The sequence below is a fragment of the Gymnoscopelus microlampas genome (genome assembly GCF_963454915.1).
Source record: "Gymnoscopelus microlampas genome assembly, chromosome: 2".
Taxonomy (NCBI): domain Eukaryota; kingdom Metazoa; phylum Chordata; class Actinopteri; order Myctophiformes; family Myctophidae; genus Gymnoscopelus; species Gymnoscopelus microlampas.
Genome location: NC_139939.1, coordinates 16,852,208 through 16,879,258, shown reverse-complemented (window position 1 = coordinate 16,879,258; position 27,051 = coordinate 16,852,208). Strand labels below are relative to the sequence as shown.

The 27,051-nt window shown below is 41.4% G+C and overlaps 1 protein-coding gene across 1 annotated transcript in view; it reads left to right on the top strand.

The window, feature by feature from the left end:
* The window catches only part of fbxw7 (F-box and WD repeat domain containing 7), a 265,796-nt gene continuing 238,745 nt past the window's right edge, over positions 1 to 27,051 (top strand). The window contains exon 1 of the mRNA XM_084084724.1: positions 1 to 688. The gene's annotated coding sequence lies outside the window, so the exon portion shown is untranslated. The remainder of the gene's footprint in view (positions 689 to 27,051) is intronic.

Below are 27,051 nucleotides of genomic sequence, written 5' to 3'. Positions count from 1 at the left end.
AGAGAGCGAGAGGAGACACAGAGAGAGAGAGAGAGAGGGGAGAGAACAGAACAGTACATTACAGAACAGAACAAGGCTGCTGGTCTGGACTCAGTGTGAGTGCATGTTGTGGAGGAAGGAGGATAGATAGAAGCACACACACACACCTCCCTCCACATCCTCATCATCATCATCATCATCAGCCTCTCTTTCTGACGGCTTGGGATCGGATGCTATAACAACAACAACACGTCGCCCTCCCGGGGCTGAAGGACTTTGCTGAACTTGACTTGGCTTTTGGATTGGAGAGAGAGAGAGAGAGAGAGAGAGGGAACAACAGACAGACAGTAGGCTAACAGGCTAATAGCTGGTGGTTCTATCTCATTAGCCGCCGTTATAACGCTGCTGCTGTTGCCTGCTAAAGTGCTAACGGGGTTCTTACTCTATAATAGTAGGGTACCCCCCCCCTCCTCCGTGCTGTTAGCACAGAAACACCAGTTAGCATCGTTGCTAAAGGCTACACCGACGCGGCTATCAGTGTTCCTGCGGGGGGGAATGCTCTTGGCGGAGCGGGGAGGAGAGAGGGAGACGTCGCCTGCTGGAGCCACTGAGCGTTAGCTTTGTGCTAAGCTAACCGGCTGGAAGGAGGAGCACCACCACCACATAAAACAGCGTAAAGCGACGCCAACGGAGGAGGCATTTGTAAAAGGTAAATAACGGTCATTTTTAGACTCTTGTCGCTCGCCAAAAGAAGAGGCTAGATAGATCTACAAGCTGCGTCCCGCGGAGCTCCGCGACGCGTTGTTATAGGCTTGTAGATCTGCTCTTCTTCTTTCCGTTGGCCAGGGCGACAGACAAGACGAGCCCGGTGGAGCGTCATGTCACTTTTCTCCGTCTGCTCGGGGACAGCGGCGTCTTTTTCCGCCGAAAAAAGTGTCGACCTGACGCTCGTCGAGACTTTTTTCGGTTGACAATGACGTCGTTGTTGTGGAAAACGACGTCATTTGCCCGTGGTCGAGCGACACACACAACCACCGAGACCGCCGCCGCGGCGCGGCGGAGTCGGCGTTGCCATGTCCGGTTGTTATAAGCGACTTGTGTGGGCTTATTTTCCTGTGAGGTTGCTTGTAAATATTGGTCGTTGTGGGTTTTTGGGGCTGGTTTCTGATTGATTGATTGATTGATTGATTGATGTACTTTATTTAGAAAGACATGAGAACAACAGTACATGAAAGTAAACATTCACAATACAAGGTCTACTAAACTGGAAGACTCATTAAGCACTGAGCTTGTTTAAGATGAGATCGCCATGCACACAAATCATGATGACATATAAGAGACAGACAGATATACACAACTACTATACAGAATGTCATACAATCAGTTTACAGGTTACTGGTATGAAGAGTGAAACATATGTACAAGAGAAGAAGGTTAGACGGGGCCATCTTCGAATTGCAGCCTCCTGAAGGTGTATCTTTAGGGCAGTTTTGAAAGTGAGTAGGGAACTAAAGTGTAGTTGCTTATTTGGGCTAGTTTCCTAATGTTGTTTAAACCAGTGGTTCTCAAACACTTTCATGTCAAGGAAACCCCCAAATGAATATGTATTTGTAGACCCAACCGTCAGAGAATGTATTTTGCAGAGACCCCCATACAAGATTTTGTGGATTTGAAAATATTCCTACACGTTCACTTTTTTCCCCAAGATTTTTCTTGAGCTTGTGTAGATTGGCTATTATCAAATAGCCAATGTACACAGGGGTTAGAGTGCTCATGTCACATATTCGCTTCTTTTGGGCTTGTTTTCATAGACCTGCTTGCTTATTCCTCTCGCACAATCTGGCAACACTGGTCACACTGGAGGAGGGAGGCCGAGAGCATTAGCCAAGCTAACTCTCACTGTTCTTCTGCTGGTGGGCAGCAGTGTTAGCAACGCAGGCTAACATTAATGTGGGGGTTTTTCATCTCTCATTGATGTCTTTATTCTACAATAGATCTGAGAAACATCCAATGAGAGTAGTGTTGGTTTAACGAGCAGTGCAGCGTGGCTTTAGTTTGCACTAAAACGAGGCACACACTTTATTAAAGTTTTTGCTAGCTAACTTTTGCAAGAGTTGCATCTGAAGTGTTGGTAGGCAGGGGGGGACCACGTTGGTGTATTTATGAACAGCACGTGGGAATATGGGCTTTTTATTACCTTTTTTATCATCATTATGATTATTATTAGAGACAGTTATCCGTCAGATCGTTCAGGAAATGTATATAAGCATCATCCTTTTTTTGACGGATAGTGCTGCTGCACAGCCACACGCCATCAGACCTAAACTGTGCTCAGTGGACTGGGACACGAGATTGACTCCCTTTGATCAAAGTGGGTCAAAGTGATGGAAACGAGAGCAAGTTGTAAACTAACTAACGGGCATCAAATGCTGCAGTCGTTTTTTATGTTAATTATATTTGTTTAGCAGGATATTATCTACACACAGGCCATGCCAGAAGAACACGTTCTCTCACAGGGGATGCAGATGCTTGTTTTGTTGGCTGAGATTGATGCATAATTAATCGTTTGTATCCGGAGAAGATGCTGCAGCACCATTCACGTTGTTATTGTTTTGGACAGCAATTAAGTCAAGTTAGACTGTAAGTTGCAAGCACCCATTAACTGGGCTTTTAGTTATTAGTCAGGATTAGTCATTGCCTGCAAGAGAGATGCATTTAGTGTGCCATGTTTGCCCTGATACTCAGTTATAACTGTAATATATACCCACATTTGCTCACAAATCACTCTGGATAAGTGTCTGCTAAAAAATGTCACTCGGCAACACTGCAGTAGTATGACAATACCGATTATATAACATATATACAACGTTATATGTATATTTAAAAAAAAACTTTCTTTTCAGTGCTGCAAGTGTTGCTTATTTGTGTTGTTAGCCTGCTAGTGTAATCACTCTTTTCATGGACATAGCCATGAAAAGAGTTTTATCATCATTATTATTGTTAGTTGCTAGGACATAGCCCTTTTGATTGACACACTCTGTGACTTATGGCCATCTACAACAGTGGTTTTCAACCAGTGGTCCGGGGACCACCAGTGGTCCTTGAGGGGGTTCCAGGGGGTCCCCAGCCAAATTAATAGTTAGAAACCAAATTGACCCTTATGTGTCTGTAACTCTGAGAGTGTACAAATGGAACCAAATGGACCCTAACGGGTCCATTTGGTTCCATTTGTACACTCTCAGAGTTAAATGAACACTAATGATGGTGATACAGTGTAGACTGGGACCCCCAAGAAATCAAAATGGTTGAGTCACTGGCATATCTTTTCAAATGGGGGTCCCTGGGCTAATATATGTCAATTTGGGGCTCCTTGACGCGAAAGTTGTTGAAAACCACTGATCTACAACATCCCATCAAAGGGAAGTCCAGGCCCCTCCTACCTGTGATCTAATCCGACTGCCTGTGATATGTATTACATTTTACTCCTAATATTTACAAAAGTGGAGTTGTGTGTGATGGAACATAACATAAGCCCAGACCGTGTTTATGTCTGGTAGCAATTCAAGCAGCCCACTACGTTAAAAGCAAATGTTTGACACATTGGGGCGTTTATGGGATTTCAAGGGAAGATGGATTTTTGGCAATAGCAAGAGCCGCATTATAATGCAATCTTTGTCACGTGAAACCGTTATTTGTGGATTTCAATGAACATGAGAAATAATATCGCATTGTTTCACCATCTTCTCAACATGTAGTTGGTCACATACCTTCTTCTAACCCAGCTGCACTGAATATGTTATGTGAATAGGACATTTGATAGCTCTTGTCATCTCAAATGATTTGCACCCGCTCAACTTTGAAAAGAAAAACTCTGTTTGGCTTGAGGAAGCTATTATTTTACAAAAAAAGGCATGAATGGTTTTTAGGCTACATTAAAAGAAGTGAAAGCTGGAAAAGCATTTGAAGTAAGTGACGCTCTGAGTCTGTACAGGATGGTATGTTTGTTTTGCACCCGTCCAAATGCAGACACAAATCTGTTGATCTCTTTGGGTCTTCTTCCAGAGAACCTTGTTCACCTCTCTGTGCTTTTTCTCAAAAGCTGGCTGAAGTCATAGAATGTTTTTGGTGAGTGAGATGATTATTTTTCACCACTTATTGACTTTGTCGTGGTATGACAAGTATGCGCCAAACCGCTTTCTTCACCCTGGCCAAAGTTGCTAAAAAAAAAGGCTTTCGCTGTTGGCATGCTTATCCATTACGTGAGCAATTAGACAATAAACCAATATGTTTGTCTGTGTGTGTGTGCGTGTCAGTGTGTGTGATTGCTACCATATTTGTTTAGTTCGTCCCACTCACTTCACTTCACTTGAATTTACATGCAGCCTTGTAAAGACAATGTGAATTTAAGGAAGACAGTAATGTCAAATTCCATGAAAGTTCTACTTGTGAGTCATAATGAGCAAATGTAAATCACAACAATACATAACAAGAGTGATTCATGGTCCTGGATTCAGGTGACGTTTCAGCTATACAGACTACTATACTACTGTGGGCCTATTGTCAGCAAAGTTCAGTGAAGCACTGTTTATAGCTGTGGGAAATATTATAATTTGTCTTTTTTTCCCCAAAATGCCCACAAAAAGCCAGTTTTCATTATTGTGTGTTTGAATGACTGGATTTGCCCTATGCCATATTCAGTTCTGGCAGAAACCCTGAGTCAATCCTGGTTCCCATGCATCTCCCGGGACTTTGGGAGGACGGCTTTCTCCAAACTATTGACATGTCTCATTGTTGGTTCTCTTCTCTAGGCTAGGGTAACTAACTACACATACCGTGTTCATCCAGGGTTGGAAAAACATGCTTACATTAATTTTGAATAAAAACTATAAGTGTTAACCACTTTCAACCTGGTGTCCCTATCAGGGTTGCCAGATCTGCTTAGTATAATTTCCCCGCAAATCTTTTTTTGAAAATAGCCGATCTACAAGCTCACAACGCGTCGCATCGCGACGCGTTGTGAGCTTGTAGATCGGCTATTTTCACATAGCTTATGTATATGTTAAAGTGCTCATGGGGCCCATAGTCGCTTCTTTTGGGCTGGTTTTCCTAGACATGGTTGCTTGTTTCTCTCACAGAATCTGGCAACACTGGTCCCTATTTTGGGCATGTCAGTATAGGCAAATGTGTATATTAAAAAAAAGCAGATCTAGAGGCCTACAATGCATGTATTGTGAGCTTGTAGATGGCTATTTTTTAACTTTAAACAGTACATAATGGGAAGAAGTGATTACAATCCTTGTGACTTGACAGTCACCAAGTGAAGACTTATTGCTCACAGCTCATGTAGAAGCAAATACTACGTTTAACTTGAAGCTATCGTATGTGAGGAAAGACTTGTGCGATCATGTATGCATGCACCCTTACGTGGCGATTGAGCTGGTGGGTTGTTCGTGCGTCGGCCCGGTACAGCGTTTCTGGTGATGCAAACGCAAACGTCAGTAATCAGGTGTGATAGATAATGGAAACAGGAAGGCCACAGTGAAAGAGGGAAATACAACAGTTCCTTGTGCGGCCGGCGGGGCTGGGAGAAAGACAAACAAAGTTAAACTAGTACACGGCAGAAATATCTGATGCCTTTCCCACACACCCCCCCTTCCTCCTCCTCCTCCTTCCACTTTTCTCTGCCGTGACACTTCACTCTCGTAACACGTCCTCTCTGCTCTTGAGACCTCACCCCCCCCCCCCCCCCCCCTCCCTCCCTCCCATCCTTCTTATTCTATACAGGAAACACTCATGCCCTGAATAAGTCCTCAAAGGCCCTGAATAAATGAAGAAAAGTGAGAGAATGCCCCCAGAGGTCTTCAGAAGGCACACATTACTCTCTTCTTGAATGGAAAACAGGACATGGGGGCATCAGCAGCGGCGGCGCTGTGCTTGTCGCTGTGATTACAATGTTCTTCCAGCAGTTTTCCTCGACGCATACGAGATGGAAAGCTGTGACATGAGGAAGGAAAGATGTGGATACAGTGTTTGATTTCGTCGACTAAAACTATGACGGAAAAATGTTCGTCGACTACCTTTTTTCACTGACGAAAACTAAATAAAAACTAAGCTATGATGACTGAAACTAAGACTAAATATATTGATAATTTCGTCAACAAATAAAAACTAGACTAAAATGTTAGTGAGGGACTAGTGGAGAAGAGATCCAGTAGAACTAAAAGACACTCGGGTGTTGCGCTCTGAAAATAGCAGATCTACAAGCTCACAACACGTCACGAGCTTGTAGATCGGCTATTTTCAGCATGCAACCACGTGTAAAATCAGCCTTTTAAGACGGCATCAAGGCACCGACCAAATACATTTTAGTCGACTAAATCAACTGTAGATTCAGTCAACTAAAAATCTTATGATATTTAGTCGACTAAAACTAGACTAACAGTAAACCATTTCAGGTGACTAAAATATGACTGAAACTAAATGGAAATTTATTCAAAAGACTATGACTAAAACTAAATCAAAAGTTGCTGTCAATGTCAACACCGATGGGATAAGATTATTCATGTACTTATTCGGACCAATGCTTTTTACGGCCCCGACTGAATGACAGACATGGCTGCACGCTGTTTGTCGCCCAGGAAAACAAATCACAGACGTCGTCTTCTGAATAGCATGATTGCGATGAAACGGTGATCGATTCTGTAATGGCTTTTTTCAAACTGCGAATAACCCATTAAGACCTGGAACGCATCTGTGTAACTTTTAGATTTCTTTGGGCTATTCAAAAATAGCAGATATACAAGCTCATAGCGCGGCACCGAGCGCCGCGCTACGAGCTTGTAGATCTGCTATTTTAGAAAAATCGTGAAAATGATTTTTTAAATATTTTTTTCCGAAAAACTGTTGGGATTTAAAACATGTTTATAAGTGGCCTCATGTCTTAATGGGATAAAGGAAAGGGTGGGATGATTACACTCATCCCCTGTTACAAAAACCTATAACGCATGGTCCTGAACCACATCTTTTTAGAGTCAACTGTGTGAAGATATGCTGCTGCTGCTGCAGGGCTTTTCTCTCCCAGTCAGAGGAATTGGCCCGTGTTTTGGTAAAAGGATCTGTGTATTGTGTTGCTTTGTCTGGTGGGAAAAAAAACAGGTATTTAATTTTCATGAAATGAAACGCAAGTACATTTTTCGTGACGCGAGAAATAAATAAATAAAAGAACGAGCTGTTCCAATGGGATTTAGTCACAAGCTCTAATAGTTTAAATTGGTTGAACCGCTTTCTATTTTGGGCATGTCATTTTTGAAGGTGCAAGACAGGGCATAAGTGGTTAAATATTTGTAAAACTCATAGTGAGTGACGTTAAGTTTGACTTAAGAATTGTTCTATTAAAAATAAATACGATACAAGGTTTTTCCACGCGACAGAGACATCTGTATCTGCCAGGGGTGGAAAGTAACTAAGTACATATACTCAAGTACTGTACTTAGGTACAATTTTGAGGTATTTGTACTTTACTTGAGTATTTCCAATTTCCAATACTTTTACTTCTACTCCACTACATCTCAGAGGCAAATATTGTACTTTTACTCCACTACAAGTATTTGAAAACTTTAGTTACTAATTACTTTGCAGATATAAATGATTACATTATAAAACATACATTAACCACTTTAGTCTTATTTTATACCTAGGCTATTTGAAAATAGCCGATCTACAAGCTCACAACGCGTCGCATCGCGACGCGTTGTGAGCTTGTAGATCTGCTATTTTCAAACATTTCAGTACTTTTACTTTTGGTACTTTAAGTACATTTTGATACCAATACTTTTGTACTTTTACTCAAGTAAAATTTGAACACCAGACCCTTGCTTGTAACAGAGTACTTCTACATTGCAGTATTGATACTTTTACTTAAGTAAAAACATTTGAGTACCTTTTTCCACCACTGGTATCTGCCAATCCGTTTGGGCTGTTGGCATATACACCAGTACTTTGTATATTGGTGCCTGTCTCTATTTATAACCTTAAACCACTCCGGGTCCCAGTGTGCATTGCAACACACAGCCAAGAGTTAAGTGTTGACCTTGTGTTGAGAAACGCACTGTGCTGTCAATGGCAGTGGCCGTGTCATTCACCCACCTGTGAGGTTGCTTGCTTCACATGGCTTCAAGGCCTATATTCCTACTCACTCTGGAACCAAATAAATGTTCTATTTTCGGTGTTGGTTCTCACTCATCATGCCTAGGGATTTACTCACAGCAACTCAAAATGAGGTCATGAAATTTGATAACTTACAGGGTGCATATTAAACTGCCTATAACCCATTAAGACCTGGAACGCATCTGTGTCATTTTAGAAAAAAAGCATTATTTTACACTTTGGCTATTTTTGAAAAATCTTGAAAATGTTTGCAAATCTTTCAATATATATTCTTTCAAAGCGATTATTTTTTAACTCTAATATTTGCTTCTGGGGGTCCCTGGAACAAAATATTTTGAGATGGGGGTCGGCGGCCAAATACATATCATTTTGGAGGTCCGTGACATGAAAAAGTTTGAGCACCACTGATATAGAAACATACGTTTTTTTTTTCCAGAATACTGTTGGGATTCAGAAGACATTTTGTAGAATCGGCTTCAGGTCTTAATGGGTTAAAACAAACTGCATGCCGTGTAGATGATGGATGTTGCTGGATGTTGATTTGTTTTCCTAGATGCCTCTAAATTGGCTAGCCGACTTGTTTTCCAGAACTAGGAGTAGGTACTTAGGATCAAGATAATGACGTCAGGTCCCAATTTTGCAAACAAAGTTAATCAGATGAGACAACCAGTGACCCATAAACCATAAAGTGTGAATGATTTCATTTTCTTTATTTTGGTGTGCGAAGAGGAGCTGTTGATAGGATGTAGAAGAAGCCACATTCATGTTGACATCATTGTTTGTCCAGTTTTCACACCTTCGTTTAAGATAGTCGAGTTAATCATGTGGCGCCACAACTTATTTTGTCTCTGAATCTCCTTGGCTGTAGCAGCGTGAGAGTTTGAAGAGAAAGACCAGAGAAGAGAGGCAGATAACACGGAGACAAACAAATAAACAACATACGTATCATAACCGAGGTTATTAGCCAAGCTTATTAGAATGTGGGAAAGACTTCTTAAACCCTATATACTTCGTTGACCAGGTTCCCCCAGGGGTCTGTACTTGCCCCCCTCCTCTTTCCCCCCTCCACACCAAAATTAAATCCTTTGCCAAAAGTAGCACATCTTGTAGATTTGCTATTGTATAGTCGCTGAATCTTTGCCTATTTTCACAAAATGTTTTATCTATTGTATGACGCTGCCTAGGGTTAAAAGGCCTCTCCGCAGCAACAGAAAATCTGGGCAGTGGATGCCTCTTTGAGTGCTGGTGACTGAGTAAGAGGTTGTCAACCAACCCACTCAAGTTCATACTGGCTTCGTAATTTATGCTTCAGTGCTACTGATCATTGTCCGTCTAACTGTGATTGTATTTGAGTTGATGGTATTTTAGGTTCATGTCTATTCTTATTTTCCCCACAACTTCTTAACCCATTAAGACCTGGATCTGTGTCATTTTTAGATTTGAGCTAAAAAGCATTATTTTACACTTATGCTATTCAAAAATAGCAGATCTACAAGCTCATAGCGCGGCACCGAGTGCCGCGCTGCGAGCTTGTAGATCTGCTATTTTTGAAAAATCGTGAAAATGTGTGCAAATCTTTGAATATATATTCTTTTAAAGTGAACAATTTTAACTCAAATCTTTGCTTCTGGGGGGGTCCCTGGAACTAAATATTTTGATGGGGGTCCGCGGCCAAATACATATCATTTTGGGGGTCCTTGACATGAAAAAGATTGAGCACCACTGATATAGAAACATACGTTTTTCAGAAAACTGTTGACATCTAGGAGACATGTAGAATCGGCTTCAGGTCTTAAAGGGTTAATACATTTTGAGAATGGATTGCATGATGTGCCTCTTAAGTCTTTAATAACCTATTAAGCTCAGCTGTAGAACTTATAGATAATGCTATGTTTGGTATACAACTAATTCATAAGACAAAGAAAGTATTAATCAGTCTTAATGCTGACACATTGCAACCCTTTTGGATAGTTTGTGATGATGATGGTAATGAAGCCAGTACATACATAGTGCTGCTCTAACTATATACTACCATTTCCAGGAAGCGTCACACATTACCTCTCCTGGCTGGCTGTTTGTGGAGTATTGACCCCCAGTTCCCTGCTGAAAGCTTTCTCATACGGCCACTGATATTTCCTCCCCTTTGAACACCCATGTTGCTCAAAAACATTGAGGGTGATGAAAGCGGGCCTGAGTGCTGCAGAGTATAGACACACACCACAGCGTTTGGAATCAGAACATGGCTGAAATGTGTTACTTATGTTAAAAGGTTTGTCAACAGCGGAGATGTAGCTTTGGAGAATAATAGAGAACTTTGTGCTGTCTCTACTCTCTCTATAATGCCTTTTATACACCAGGCATGTGACGATTTAACCCATTAAGACCTGAGGCGATTCTTAAAAATGTTTTCTAAATCCTAACAGTTTTTTGAAAAAAATATAAAAAAATATTTTTCCACGATTTTTCAAAAATAGCAGATATACAAGCTCGTAGCGCGGCACTCGGTGCCGCGCTATGAGCTTGTAGATCTGCTATTTTTGAATAGCCAAAGAAATCTAAAGTGACACAGATGCGTCCGAATAACAATTAAGTTGCTTTATGGCTGCATAATATTTGAGTTTTTTTGTGTGAATGTGCTCATGACACCAATAGTTTGTCACAAGAGAAAACATACCTGGTGGTATGTAAGGAGTACGGACCTTTTTAAGGTCAAACTTTGTTGTAACAATAATTTATACTCGGCATAATCATTTCTGCTCGCCATGTCGCGCACCGAACACAGCTGATCTACAAGCTAACGTGTCGTGAGCTTGTAGATAAGCTATTTTCGGTTTGGGGAAATGAAGAAATAGACTGAGAGAAAGCTGCTATCCCTAGGTGCCCTGTAGGTTTATTTTCTTTGCCCCTGATCATTATCACATTTCATTTGAAAACGGATCCTGTGAGAATCCTGTGTGGCTTACCTTCAAGCTGAAGAAGAATAGCTGTCTGAAATCTCAGAATCTCAGAATTCCTTTACTGTCATTGCACATGCGGTGCAGTGAAATTGAGTAGCAGCAATGCTGATGGTGCAATCACACATAACAGACAGCAATTAAACACGGACATATTGCATCCGATCTAGAAAAGTTAAAAACAGAAGAGAGTTCAAACTTCAAACCAGTTTAACCCATTAAGACCTGGAACTGTGTCATTTTTTGATTTGAGCTAAAAAGCATTATTTTACACTTTTGGCTATTCAAAAATAGCAGATCTACAAGCTCGTAGCGCGGCACCGAGTGCCGCGCTACGAGCTTGTAGATCTGCTATTTTTGAAAAACCGAGAAAATGTGTGCAAATCTTTGAAATATGTATATTTTTAAAGCAAACATTTTTAACTCAAATCTTTGCTTCTGTGGGTCCCTGGAACAAGATATTTTGATGGGGGTCGGCAGCCAAATATATATAATTTTGGGGGTCCCTGACATGAAAAAGATTGAGCACCACTGATATAGAAAAATATGTTTTTCAGAAAACTGTTGAGATTTAGGAGACATGTAGAATCGGCTTCAGGTCTCAATGGGATAAACTATAAAGAGATAGAAAATAATAACATTATATAATAACATAACACAGATTTTTATATTCTTTATATATATATATATATATATAAAAATAAAGAATATAAACATCTGTAACCTATAAAGCAATAGGATAAAAAGCTGTCTCAAATCGCAGTAAAACTAATCATCTCGCTAAATACCTGTTCTGAGACTTGCACAAAACTGCGGTAATAACGACCAAATCACGCCGTGGCGTGCGCTCCCATTTAACTACAGTTAACCTCAATTTGTGACATCTAGGCTAAAGCCTTAGAGAGGGTGAGTGAGTGCAATGCGTTTGGGGGGGGGGGGGGGGGGTGGGTATCTCCTTGGAGTGTAACAGACAGGTCGATCCAACTCCACTTGTCTACGGTTTGTGAATGGGGCTCCGAGAATGTAGTCTCTCTCTCTCTCTCTCTCTATCTGCAAAGAGCGAAGGACGGTGTAAATAATTCAGGGGGGCTGTGCCATGCAGCTCGGTGTTGGGTAATGAACACGGGGGGGGGGGGGGGATCTCCCAGACACACTGCTGCTTTCATGTGGGCTGTGTGGTGTGAGCGCGGCGTGACACCACCGCGCAGGGACCCAGAGAGGAAGGGGGGCAATTTGAGAGAGAAAGACACCAGAAGAATAGAAATATCATTCACAACGCTCTCAGAAGGGCTTGTTGACTCACTCACCGACTGGGGGTTTAGGGGCTGCGGGTGGACGTGTGATGTTTTCAACCCGTCAACTTGTTAATTGGTGATGGATGCTGAGTTAGGCGGCGGGCCCTGGGATGAGGGCCCGATTTCCCATGAAGATCAGAAAGGAAAAGTTTGGCATCGGTATAGAGGCAGCAAACGTACAGATACACAACGTCTACACAACCCTCGAAATCTGGGTCTGGTTGTTGAAAGGACTGCAGTGCAGGACAGTTATGGAATGTTACAACACCGCATTAACAAAGTTGACACCAAGATTGGCATAATTAAATGTCCAAATGAGGGAAGGACAGAAACGAAGAGACTGTAAGAGGCCTTGAGTAGGTGTGTGTGTGTGTGTGTGTGCGTGTGTGTGTGTGTGTGTGTGTAGGCTTTATGTCTGATTACAAGCATTTTTGCCATTTAGCTGATGCTTTGCAAAGAGTGGAATGAGACTCACTTTCTAGATCATCAACAATACAAACAAACCCACAGGATGTAATGCAAAGGTCAGAGCCACAGTGACCTCCCAATATTCCTGTCAATCTGCGAAGAAGGTCAAACTAGTAAGAAAGCGAGCTCAGCTCGGTCTATAGTAAAAGCTATTAACTGGGTTTATAATAAAAGCAGTTTTACTGGGGTTCACAGCGAGTCCAAAGAGTTCACTAAAAGCAGAATAACGCCAGCGCTCACAGAAAACGTCCTTCAGGTAATATTCATTCAGATACGTCCGTAAACGACACGCAAAACACCGTTTCGAGTTTGCGTGTTGTTGCGTATCTAAACAAACAGTACCTGAAGGACATTTGCGTGAGCGCTGGCATTATTCTGCTTTTAGTGATCTGCGAAGGAGAACCGTGCAATGCGAGAGAGTTGCGAAGAGAGGAAAGGAGATCCACAGTCACAAATCGCTCTCGACTCAGCCATATGTGCTTGTCGGATGTTGTCTGCCTCTCTTCTGGGGTTAACCTAAAGGACAGAACATCAATTTCCACGGACCACCGAAAAGAAAACGTTTAAGGAATCTTGGCATTATCTTAGAGCTGTCCCGGGGCCAGCCAACCCCAGAATTAGCTGGCGAAGAACCGACCCTATATTTCCTTTCCCTTCCTTTTGCTCTGGTATTGACTGTTTTCTCTACAAACTGCTTCAACAGCTGCACTATCTCCTCATTCAATATCTGCACTATGTGACAGGAAGCCGATCTCTGTCCTCGCCAGGGGGAGGCCTCGCCCTGGCCTGTACCCCCCCCTCCCCCCAATTTCCTCCCCCTCCTTCCCTGGGATGGTGTCCTTGAACCATTGGTTCTCAAACTGGGGTCCCAGGGGTCCTTGGCAAAGGGGTCCCCAGCAAAATCATTTTCACAGTCATTTTAACCACTTTATCCATTTATATGTTGCCTATTCAAAAACAGCAGATGTACAAGTTCACAGCGCGCCACTTTGTGCCGCGCTGTGAACTTGTACATCTGCTATTTTTGAACGCCTTTGAAACATCTTGCAAGTGTGAGAACCACGGATTTAGAAGGCATTTGTAGAGGTTTTAATTTAACTCATTAACTGCCAGAGTGTATACACTCTGGCACTCACCCACGGCCAGATATTTTGAGATGTTCTTCATTTTTCAAGTAGTCACAGAATATTTATCTCCAGTATGATCGATCCCCTGATGGTTGCTAAGTAATCACTGAGGGTTGCACTGTGTTCGTTTCACAAATGTCAACGAGGTTCATCGAGACCTCGTTGACATTAATTGTCTGCCTTTGAAAATAGCATGTCTGGACCAAAAATACATAGTAAAGGAGCTGAGATACAGCATTTTTAAGTAATAAAAATGAATGGAAGTGAATGGAGCAGTAAATCCTCGGATCGCGTTATCTCTGGTGTGAAAAAACAAAACAAAAAACGTATTATTATTACATCATATCATTACATTTTCGATTAATCAAATAATCAAGAAGTGTTTTTGCAGAAATAATATATATATAATATATCAACAAATCGACAAAATGATTGATTATCGACGATTATGTGTTATGATGGATTAGTTGGATCAACTGTTGGCACCTCTAGTGTGAGTTGCTCTCAGTGTCTGTGTAGCTGGTGGTGCTTTCGGCTCGGACCCCGTCTCTTTATTTTCCACCTCGTGGCCAAACACAATCGCATCACCCCTCCATCCCACCCCCACCCCCCTCCTCAATACATTCCCTCTGAATGGCCCACCACAGCCACTTGAACAGCGGTGTACGACCAAACCTCAGAGAGAGAGAGAGAGAGAGAGAGAGACACACACACACACACACACACACACACACACACACACACACACACACACACACACACACACACACACACACACACACACAAAGAGCAGAGGTTCTATTGACGTGGAAACGTCTTGTCTTTGTGAATGCTTGTTCCTCTTAACCCATTAACTAAGACCTGAAGCCGATTCTACGAATGTCTTCTAAATCCCAAAAGTATTCTGAAAAAACGTTATGTTTCTATATCAGTGGTGCTCAAACCTTTTCATGTCAAGGACCCCCAAAATGATATGTATTTGGCGGCCGACCTCCACCTCAAAATGTTTTGTTCCAGGGACCCCCAGAAGCAAAGAATAGAGTTAAAAAATGTTCGCTTTAAACAATATATATTCAAAGATTTGCACACATTTTCACGATTTTTCAAAAATAGCAGATCTACAAGCTTGTAGCGCGGCACTCGGTGCCGCGCTACAAGCTTGTAGGTCTGCTATTTTTGAATAGCCAAAATGTAAAATAATGCTTTGTAGCTCAAATCAAGCAGTGACACAGATGCGTTCCAGGTCTGAATGGGTTAACAGGCCAGTCCTGGTCAGAAGCATCCCAGCATCCTTTGCTGCAGGAAGGTGTCGGGGCCCTGTTCAGACTGGCAGTACAAATCCAGCCTTAAATCCCAGTTTTTTACCCTATCCTGACTTGATACATAACGCTGTAGTGGAATACACGGAGTTCTCTCTGTGATAGATATGTTAATACAACATTTTTAAGTGGTTGAAAACGGAAGATAAACTTGTTCATCTACATTTGGAGATTTCAGTAATGTAAGGGGAAGTACTTGAATTCACCAAACGGAACGCCTTTGTGTAAGTCCTAATGGTCCAGTTGCATATTAATCCTACTATTCCTCTTCTTCTAATAATTCTTGAAGTACTGTAAGCCTAGAGAGCACGAACATACGGAGAGACATGGAAAATATCAACATTTGCTATCGGGATACTTTCATGATATGAATATTATCGTCATATCATCACTTATAATTATTGTATCACTTTTTTTCTTCTTGAAGCTTTTGATTAAGACCATGTTGAATTCCACTAAGCTTGTTTCTTTTAATGAATAAAATAAGATTAGTAAATTCATTTCTAGAGTTAGGGTTGTGTTCATGGGAAATGCTGTCATCTCATCATCACATGGGATCTTTAACCCATTGAGACCTGAAGCCGATTCTACATGTCTCCTAAATCCCAACAGTTTTCTGAAAAACGTATGTTTGTATATCAGTGGGGCCCAATCTTTTTCATGTCAAGGACCCCCAAAATTATATGTATTTGGCCGCGGACCCCCATCAAAATATTTTGTTCCAGGGACCCCCCAGAAGCAAAGATTTGAGTTAAAAATGTTCGCTTTAAAAATATATATATTTCAAAGATTTGCACACATTTTCAAGATTTTTCAAAAATAGCAGATCTACAAGCTCATAGCGCGGCACTCGGTGCCGCGCTATGAGCTTGTATATCTGCTATTTTTGAATAGCCCAAAGTGTAAAATAATTCTTTTTAGCTCAAATCTAAAAAGTGACACAGTTCCAGGTCTTAATGGGTTAACAAAACTCGATGAAAAGCCAAATGGTGGTGCAATGAAGCACATGCTTGAGAAAAAAAACAAATCTCATTAGCCTATAAATGTCCCGATAATGACCAGTTTCAACACAGCCCCAGTACCACCAACATGAATTAATTAAGATAAAAAAACAAGTTGGAAGGATTTGCCAGTTCAATGAGAATCCAGTTTAGGTTGAAACGGAGCATATCGCGGTAGCTTTATCCATCAACATGACACCAGTGCACGCTCATAAAAATGTGGGTGTTTTTTGTTTTGTTTTTTCAAGTAGTTTAACTCGCAGTGCTCTGGCCCACATTCTCCTCTCCCTCAGGCTCTAAATTATTTACTGCTTATGAAAATTCAAACAGAGACTCTTGTCAGTTCTGGGTGAGAGTGTTTTGGTACCGAGGCACGGCACGGCAGGAGTCTGGCAAGTTTGGAAGTACCAAGCCACATTCTCACAACTAAGGAGGGGCGACTCCATTGAGATTTATACAAGCGCTGGCGTTGCTTGCCGAAAAAAAAAGCCGATCTATAAGCTCACAACGTGTTGCTTCGACACGTTGTGAGCTTGTAGATCTGCTATTTTTTTGTGCATGACACAGACAGAGTTCAGCGATGTCTTAGTACAGTGGTTTTCAACCAGTGGTCCGGGGACCACCAGTGGTCCTTGAGGGAGTGCCAGGGGGTCCCCAGCGAAATTAGTTAACATAGCGTCACAATCACTTTTAACCACTTTAGCTTTGGCTATTCAAAAATAGCAGATATACAAGCTCATAGCGCGGCACCGAGTGCCGCGCTACGAGCTTGTAGATCTGCTATTTTTGAAAATCCTTGAAAAAGTGTGCGTAGCTTTGAATATTTATATTTTCTAAAGCGAAAATTAACTGATATCTTTGCGTCTGGGGGTCCCTGGCACAAAACATTTTCAAATGGGGGTCCCGGGTCCGTGGCTAAATGTGTATCAATTTAGGGGTCCTTGGCTTGAAAACTGTTGAAAACCACTGTCTTAGTACATTTTGTGTGTGTGTGTGTGTGTGTGTGTGTGTGGTGGGGGGGGGGGGGGGGACTGAAGGCACTTATTGGTATTGGTTGCAAAGATCGCATCCCAGATATGACGTTTAACCCCTACCAGCTAGACTGGCAAAAGTACACGTGAAGTGAAGTCCCATTGCGGTCCGATCAAAGCATCATTTCAGCGATCAGCAATTTTTAAGCATTTTTCAAGCCCAGATCAAATTCAGATTCTTTTTGTTTGTTTACCCTATTGCCCTCCGTCTACGTCAGCAGTCATTTATGCAAACGGCAAACTCTGTTGAAACGGTCCAGTAGGTCACTGGTGCCATCGTGTGAGGGACAATGCACTTCTGTTACTTTCAGCGGTTTATTGCGATGGATTCGTATGTGAACAATATGAGCCTGTTGATTAGGGATGTGTAAAAGTGACCAAAATGTCGACTAAACATCTATAGACTTAGACAATTCTCACCGCAGGATGAACTGCCATAGTATCACTCATCTGTTCTAGTAAGGAATGTGCTCGGAATTGAACTCAAATAATGCAGACGTAGCAAAACAGATATTGAAAGAGTCTTCAGGCTGCAAGAGACATTTTCAACACTGATATATTGGTGGATTCTATGCAAATGTAAAAGTCTCTCTCTCTGTCTCTCTCCAAAAATGTAGGGATTGACATTAAAGTGAAATGTGCCACTGGCAGTCATACTGTATTATATTATGTACACATACGTATCCATCCATATGGGTGGTTTGTTACACATATCAATGCACTATGTTAACGTGTATTGTCTTGCTCAGACTCTGGTCCTCTTTGCACTAATATGATGAGGTGGTGTTGTGGGCTGCACCGTTATGTCCGTTTGTTCACTGCATGAACTAACGGTGCGTTTTAAACGATGTTGATCTGAAAAGATGGATTTTATTTATCTTTTGGACGATGTCGCCCGGCGATCGTCCGGAGAGTCGCCCGCTGTTAAAACGTACCGTCAGTGTCACTACGTTCCCTCACCAATGTCACTGGTGTCACCTGCTCCCAGTACAGCTCCTGCTCTGGGTCAATACATTGAACGTGACTGTGTGGCTGCAGGGTCCTGTTAACCCTTTAAGACCTTAGGCGATTCTTTAAAAAAATCGTTTTTTGAAAAAAATATAAAAAATATTTTTTCCCGATTTTTCAAAAATAGCAGATCTACAAGCTCATAGCGCGGCACTCGGTGCCGCGCTATGAGCTTGTAGATCTGCTATTTTTGAATAGCCAAAGACATCTAAAGTGACACAGATGCGTTCCAGGTATCAATGGGTTAAGGTTCTGACCTCACCGTCCCCCCTGTGTACACAGTCGGTCAAACGATTGACGTAATTCATTAGGAAAAATTATCGATAATCTATCGGCTATTTTCTCTTATTTTTGTACGACACTGTTTCACTACGAAGTGTAAAACGGGGCTTAAGTGGTTAATCAAACTAATTGATGACAACATGGTTGATTAGAAAGAAATCTCTCAGAATGTTTTTTTTGCAAGGATTTGTTGAAGTATAAAAAACCCCCACGAATGATAATAAAAAAAAAACATGCTTCTCGATTAACCCATTAATACCTGGAACGCATCTTTGTCACTTTAGATTTCTTTTGCTATTCAAAAATAGCAGATCTACAAGCTCATAGCGCGGCACCGAGTGCCGCGCTATGAGCTTGTATATCTGCTATTTTTGAAAAATCGTGAAAAAATATTTTTTTGTTTTTTTTTCAAAAAACTGTTAGGATTTAGAAAATTCTTAGAAGCGGCCTCAGGTCTTAAAGGGTTAATGGAAAAAGTAAATGATGATAGAATAATCGATAATTAAAAGAATGAAGAGCTGCAGCCCTGTACCTGCTGCGTGAGCCACAGACACACAGAGCAGCTGGCGGGCTCAGTCCACGTGCCTTAAGGTCTATTAGAGAGGATAAGCCTCTGGAGGAAGGGACAGGAGAGAGAGAGAGGGAAAGAGAGGGATGGAGGGAGAAGAGAGAGAGGGAAAACGGATACAGGAGGTAGCAAGGAGCGTGAGGGGAAAGAGATGGGAGGGGGGGGGGGGGGGGGGGCAGTGAGAGCGAAAGAGTCAATAGGCTCTATGCACAGCAGTCATTTTGGAGAAAAATTCTGTCTTCCTTCACAGGTGTTACCAATGATACTAATGAAGGCTCTGTTCCATTCTGGTCAAACAGAGTTAGGGTGCTGATATTGTGCATGTTGGCTCACTAGAAATACTAGTGGGTCTCAAAGTGTGGTCCAGGGACCCTCATGGTTCCTTGAGAGGGTGTAACTCTGAGAGTGTACAAATGGAACCAAATGGACCCTCCCGGGTCCATTTGGTTCCATTTGTACACTCTCAGAGTTATGGGGGTCCTTGAAATTAAAAAGTTTGAGAACCACTGTGCTACACTAAATGGAACAGAGCCTTCATTAGTGTCATTGGTAACACCTGTGAAGGAAGCAAGGAAGGGGCCCAATTTCTGTCCAATATGGCTGCTGTGCATAGAGCCTATTCTCTTCCTCTCACTCTCTTAATTGTCCTGTCTACCTCCCCCCCCCCCTCTTCTTCCTCCCCCCCTCCTCCTCTTCGGCAGCCAAACGTTCCTCCAAGCCACATGGTAACCATCTGCTTTTTCCAGAGGAGGATACACCACCGGTCCGTCTCCCCAAACAAATCCGCCGGGGGCCAAGTATAACCCAAACAACATAGTCAAAAAGTATAGCGAGATTTATACGTTAGCTTGCGCGGCGCGGCAGACAAGCGCGGAGGAGCACCCGAAAATAGCACGCGATCCACACGTGTTGCGAGCGTGTAGATCCGGGCACCACCAGCTGTCCGGCGCGAGTATAACCAAGTCTTTTAACCCATTGAGACCTGAAGCCGATTCTACAGGTCTTCTAAATCTCAACGGTTTTCTGAAAAACATATGTTTCTATATCAGGGGTGCGCAATCTTTTTCATGTCAAGGACCCCCAAAATTATATGTATTTGGCCGGACCCTCATCAAAATGTTTTGTTCCAGGGACCCCCCAGAAGCAAAGATTTGAGTTAAAAACGGTTCGCTTTAAAAATATATATATATTCAAAGATTTGCACACATTTTAACGATTTTTCAAAAATAGCAGATCTACAAGCTCGTAGCGCGGCACTCGGTGCCGCGCTACGAGCTTGTAGATCTGCTATTTTTGAATAGCCAAAAGGGTAAAATATTGCTTTTTAGCTCAAATCTAAAAATGACACAATTCCAATGGGTTAAGATTCAGCATTCAGCATACTTTTCTTGTAATCTTTTTTTATCCCTCGATTTATGTAACCCTTTTTCACCCGGTTGCCAATCATCTAAAGTGATCCTGGGCGCTACACTCCCCCCGCCGCCAGCCAAGACAAGGGAACAATTCCTGGCAAAATAACTAATGACACATTTCAATTGTTAAGAAGTGGAGCAGGCAGGCGTGTTGTGTTGTCTTCCCCCCCCAAAAACGTTACCCCCCCATTCCACTCCTCATGTTTTTGTACCTTTGGGTTAGTTTCTTTTTTTTTTTATGTATTCCTTTGTAGCTGTCCAACCCTCTCTCCTCCAGCCCCCTGGCCCCGGGTCTACTCTGTAGCTCAGCACTTCAAAGAGGAGCCCAGCTCTGTGTTGCAGAAGATAACATGCTGTACCACCAAAGCGCTGCTAAGCTTTCCCAGAGACCCCTTTAGCCCATTAAGACCGGGAACGCATCGGTGTGTGTGCCATTTTTTTAGATTTCTTTGGGCTATTCAAAAATAGCAGATATACAAGCTCGTAGATCTGCTATTTGTTTTGGAAAAGAACAGTGAAAATGTGTGAAAAAATTTGAATATATCTACATTTTTTTACTCAAATCTTTGAATCTGGGGGGGGGGGCCCTGGAACAAAATATTTTGAGATGGGGGGGTCTGCAGCCAAATACATGGCATTTTGGGGGTTCCTTGACATGAAAAAAAGTTTGAGAACCACTGATATTATAGCAACATAGGTTTTTTCAAGAAACTCTTAGTATTTAGAAGACATTTGTAAAATCCCCAGAAGCCAAGATTTGAGTTTAACAATGTTTCACGATTTTTTTCAAAAATAGCAGATCTACAAGCTCGTAGCGCGGCACTCGGTGCCGCGCTACGAGCTTGTATATCTGCTATTTTTGAATAGCCAAATAAATCTAAAAAAATGACACACAGATGCGGTTCCCGGTCGTAAAGGGTTAACACGCACCTCCTCCCCACGGGCTGACATGTTCATCTGGCCGCTTCCATAGCCCAGTGAAGAGACCACTCTGTGTGTGTGTGTGTGTGTGTGTGTGTGTGTGTGTGTGTGTTGCATCATGTCAGTTATACCTGCTTGAAAATGTGTTAAACCACGAGCTGGAATGGATTGGTATGCATGCACCGATGGTACTTGTTGTGAAAGAGCAGTTGTTTAACCACTTTCAACCATCCCTATTTAAGGCATGTCCCCTTTTAAAGGGGGAAAAAGCAGATCTACAAGCTCATAACATGTAGTAAATAGTAAGTATCATACTGATCGATTGTCTCTCTAGATATTATCGTTGCCAGCATGAACAGCGGTGTTACTTTTTGTATCTTGACCATCACTATTTGCCTTTTTTTAGACATAATTCTAAATGAGATATTTCAATAACGATGACATTGATGCCTACATTCTGCAATAACTTGAACTGATGTCACAGGATATTACTGCACACAATTATTAAGCAGATTTGAGCTAAAAAGCATTATTACACTTTGGGCTATTCAAAAATAGCAGATCTACAAGCTCATAGCGCTATGAGCTTGTAGATCTGCTATTTTTTTTAAATCGTGAAAATGTGTGCAAATCTTTGAATATATATATTTTTAAAGCGAACATTTTTAACTCAAATCTTTGCTTCTGGGGGTCCCTGGAACAACATATTTTGATGGGGGTCCGCGGCCAAATACACATAATTCTGGGGGTCCTTGACATGAAAAAGATTGAGAACCACTGATGTAGAAACATAGGTTTTTCAGAATACTGTTGAGATTTAGGAGACATGTAGAATCAGCTTCAGGTCTCAATGGGTTAAATTCAAACCTGTGTTCTTGTTCCTAATCAAGAAGATCACCTCAATGTTGTGGTCCATCCTTAAACCCCCGACACGCGTGTTCACTGCATCGCCACACACACACACACACACACACACACACACACACACACACACACACACACACACACACACTGGAGAGGATGTTGTCATGGCCTCACACTGACTGAGTAAAGAGAAAATGACAGACAAGTTGGCATCAATAGATGACACCTGTTGGCTTATCAGTTTCCATGGCAGCAGGTCCTTGGTCGCTGGCTCACCCCCCCCCCCCCCCACCCTGTGATTTCCTGTGGGATGCATCACCTTTTGCTTGGATGTATTCTAGTCTCCTGGCAGGCTTGTGTATTTTTTTTCCCACTCCCCTGCCTTTGAACCTCTCGATTGGCATCTGTAAACAAAAATGTGTTTTTTCTGTGAACTACGCTTAAGCTGACCCTGGAAAGAAAAAAAAAGCCTTAATGATGCGGTCATTCCTTAAAGCTGATCTCTCTCTACAAAGAAGAGTGTTTCTTTGACCGTTAACAGGATGGTGGGCGGCCTTCTTCTTCTTCTTCTCTCTCTGGAGTGTGTTCTTTATTGAGACAGAAGCATTCCATCACAGTACCGACGGCAGACATGGGCTACATGCTCCATAGAGCAGTGCCCCCCCCCCCCCCCCCAGGACCCCTGGAGGCCCCTGGACCCCACTTTGAACACCAGATGATAAAAACAAATCCCAGATTGTGCGAGTTACTGAGATATGTGTTTTCGTGCGTTTGGAAAGGAGTGTCATTGTTTTGTTCTCTCAGCTCATTATTAGCAGGTGTACTTTCACTATGTACACTATGGCACACACTCTCCTTTGCGCTTGTATTCAACTCCTTTTGATCTGATCTCCCGTGATCAGTTGCAGATTACATCCACCCACACTGAATAATGGCCGTTTGTTTCTCGTGATATAACTTCTGTGTCTTCTTCTCATCATCACCTCGGTGCTCCAGACCGTACTTGACCTCTTAACCCATTAAGATCTGGAACGCATCTGTGTCACTTTTTGATTTGAGCTAAAAAGCATTATTCTTACACTTTGGCTATTCAAAAATAGCGTGGCACTGAGTGCCGCGCTAGAGCTTGTAGATCTGCTATTTTTGAAAAATTATGAAAATGTTTGCAAATCTTTGAATATATATTGTTTCAAAGCGAACGCTTGTAACTAAAATCTTTGCTTCTGGGGGTCCCTGGAACAACATATTTGTGGGGTCGGCAGCAAAATACATATCATTTTTGGGGGTCATTGACATGAAAAAAATTGAGCACCTCTGATATAGAAACAAACGTTTTTTTAAGACATTGGTAGAATCAGCCTTAGGTCTTAATGGGTTCAAAATGCACGCATGAGACACACACACACACACACGCACACGCACACGCACACGCACACGCACACACACGCGCACGCACAGTGATTGCGTTGAGTCACTGTGAACCGTTTCAGTGCTATCAATTGACCCATCTGTGTAGAATTTAAAAGGCTCGCCTGCATTGTGCTGCAGATGAACTACCTTCTGCCCTGGCTTTATATCAGAGGTGGGTGTATATATACATTTATTATGACTGCATACATGGTGCACAGAGATGGTTTCCCCGCTGTGTGCACCCACTTTCATCACCCAGTCCATAAGCCTCCGGTTTGTTGGAACTCACCTACCCGATTTTGGAGAGTCCTATTCTAGACAACCTATTACTGATGTTTTGACTGGTACTTTGTAAAAAATATATATATATTTCAATTTGGGAATTGGATTAAAGTTTATAAGCAAACCAAAAAAAATGGTTTGTTAAATTAAGTATACATATTCAACTTTAATATATAAAAAGAGCATTTATCTTTAACCCATTGAGACCTGAAGCCGATTCTACATGTCTCCTAAATCCCAACAGTTTTCTGAAAACCATATGTTTCTATATCAGTGGTGCTCAAACTTTTTCATGTCAAGGACCCCCAAAATGATATGAATTTGGCCGCGGACCCCCATCAAAATATTTTTTTCCAGGGACCCCCAGAAGCAAAGATTTGAGTTAAAATGTTCGCTTTAAAAATGTATATATTCAAAGATTTGCACACATTTTCACAAATTTTCAAAAATAGCAGATCTACAAGCTCGTAGCGCGGCACTCGGTGCCGCGCTATGAGCTTGTATATCTGCTATTTTTGAATAGCCCGAAGTGTAAAATAATGCTTTTTAGCTCAAATCTAAATGACAGTTCCAGGTCTTAATGGGTTAAGGCTAGGGACATGGCTAAGGAGAGCTTTAATTATCAGGGACATCACATTGCATTGCGAGCTTGTAGATCTATATTTTTGAAAAAGAAACATTACAATGTAAAATATCAGGCTGCATAATTGCTGATACCGATGTCCAATTGTTGTTGTTTTTTTATCAGTTCATGTCCGATATATATGGGCCAAACATATATATATGGGTCGGGCTCTAAACTGGTCTTGTAGCTCTGGTGTGTGGGGTTAGTGATGATGCTGTTGTAGTGCAGATAATCAGGTCATATGGATGAGGAGACTAGGCACCCTGCTGATGGAATATATGCACTCCACTGTTTGTGACACAGATCCATCCAGGCTGTCTATTTGTGTCAGAAAAATACCTTTTCACTTGTATTTTTTAATTTTATTTCAGGATATCTAACTATAATACTATACTGAGTTGTTTTCTAGGGTCAGTGGTGGAAAGTACTGTACTTAAGTACAATTTTGAGTTGCTTTTTTACTTTACTGGAGTATTTCCAATTTGGAATGCTTTTACTTCTACTCCACTACATCTCAGAGGCAAATGTTGTATGTCTTTTACTCCACTACAATTATTTGAAAACTTTCGTTACTAGTTACTTTGCAGATATAAATTACTATATTATTAAACATACATTAACTGAATGACTGCCAGAATTATTTCAGATTTTTTGCTGTTTTCTGCCAGAGATTTTTCATTGAAATTAAAAAAGTACTCAGGAGCCGAGATACAGAATTTTTAAGTTTTGAGTTAACAAGGAAGTGGATGGGAGTCTAAATCTTAGAAAAATCATATCTCCTTGGTCTTTGGGTCAAATTGAAAAAAAAAATATATATAAATAATATTTTTAATTTTTTTTTTCAATTTTTAATTTTTTTCAATAGAACGCATTTATGCGATCTTGGCGGCCAAGTGCGCTATTTAATAGATCGCATTTATGCGTGATTGGCATGCATTGAGTAGTTTAACCACTTTAGCCCTATTTTATACCTACTAGGCTATTTTCAAACATTAGTCATTTTACTTTTGGTACTTTAAGTATATTTTGATGCCAATACTTTTGTACTTTTACTCTGAGTACTTCTTCCACCATTGTCTAGGGTCTTGTCCTAGACCTGTGACCTTTTACAGGACTACTATGCCTGTCCATTGATTCAGTATGTAACAGATGCCCTGGTCCAGCGTAGGCCTGCATTGAAGAATCATTTTAGCAGTGGGGATCAGTGTCACGCACACAAGGACACTTTCACAGGACCATAACTGGCCGTTATGGGGATTGAACGTGTGACCTCCATGTTACATGACAGTCTCTCTAAACAGCGATCCCACATTACTCATCTTCTATGTTCCTCAGGAAGTGTATGTCCCTTTTGTCAGACTTTACTGTACAGTGTAGGGAAGTAGCTAAGTGCATTTACTCAAGTACTGTACTTTAAGTGCAATGTTTAGTTTCTTTTACTTTAGTAGCGTATGTCAATTTTCAGAAAAAAAAAAAAAATGTTGACCCAAAGACCAAGGAGATATGAATTTTCGAAGATCTTTACTCTCATCCACTTCCTTGTTAACTTAAAACTTTAAAAATGTGTATCTCGGCTCATGAGTACTTTTTTTTTTTTCATTGAAAAATCTCTGGCATGAATAACAGGCAGTGAAAATAATTCAGGCAGTCAATGTGTTAATACTCCACTGTATCTCTGAGGCAAATATTGTACTATTCACGCCACTATTATTTATGACAGCTGTAGTTACTTCGCAGATTTATATCATTATTAAAAAACCTACATTAACCATTTAAGACCCTATTTTATATTTAGGCTAGTCAAAAATAGCCGTCCTACAAGCTCACAACGCGTCGCGATGCCACGCGCTGTGAGCTTGTAGGACGGCTATTCTTGACTTTTACTTGACATATCGTCTCTGTCGAGTGGAAGCCCTCAACCTCATATGTCCAAAACTGTTACTTTTCAGGATTCTAATTACAAAATATAAAAAATGGCAGATCGACAAGCTCAAAACTCGTCGCTTCGCACCGCGTTTCAAGCTTGTAGATCGGCTATTTCTTAGTGTTGATTTCGTCGACTAAAACTATGACGACAAATGTTCGTCGACTACCTTTTTTCACTGATGAAAACAAAATAAAAACCTCAAGACATGATGACTAAAACTAAGACTAAATATATGGACAATTTCATCAACAAATAAAAACTAGACCAAAATGTTAGTGAGGGACTAGTGATGATATTTAGTCGACTAAAACTAGACTAACAGTGAAATAGTTCAGATGACTAAAACGTGACTAAAACTAAATGGAATTTGATTCAAAAGACTTGACTAAAACTAAATCAAAATTTGATGTCA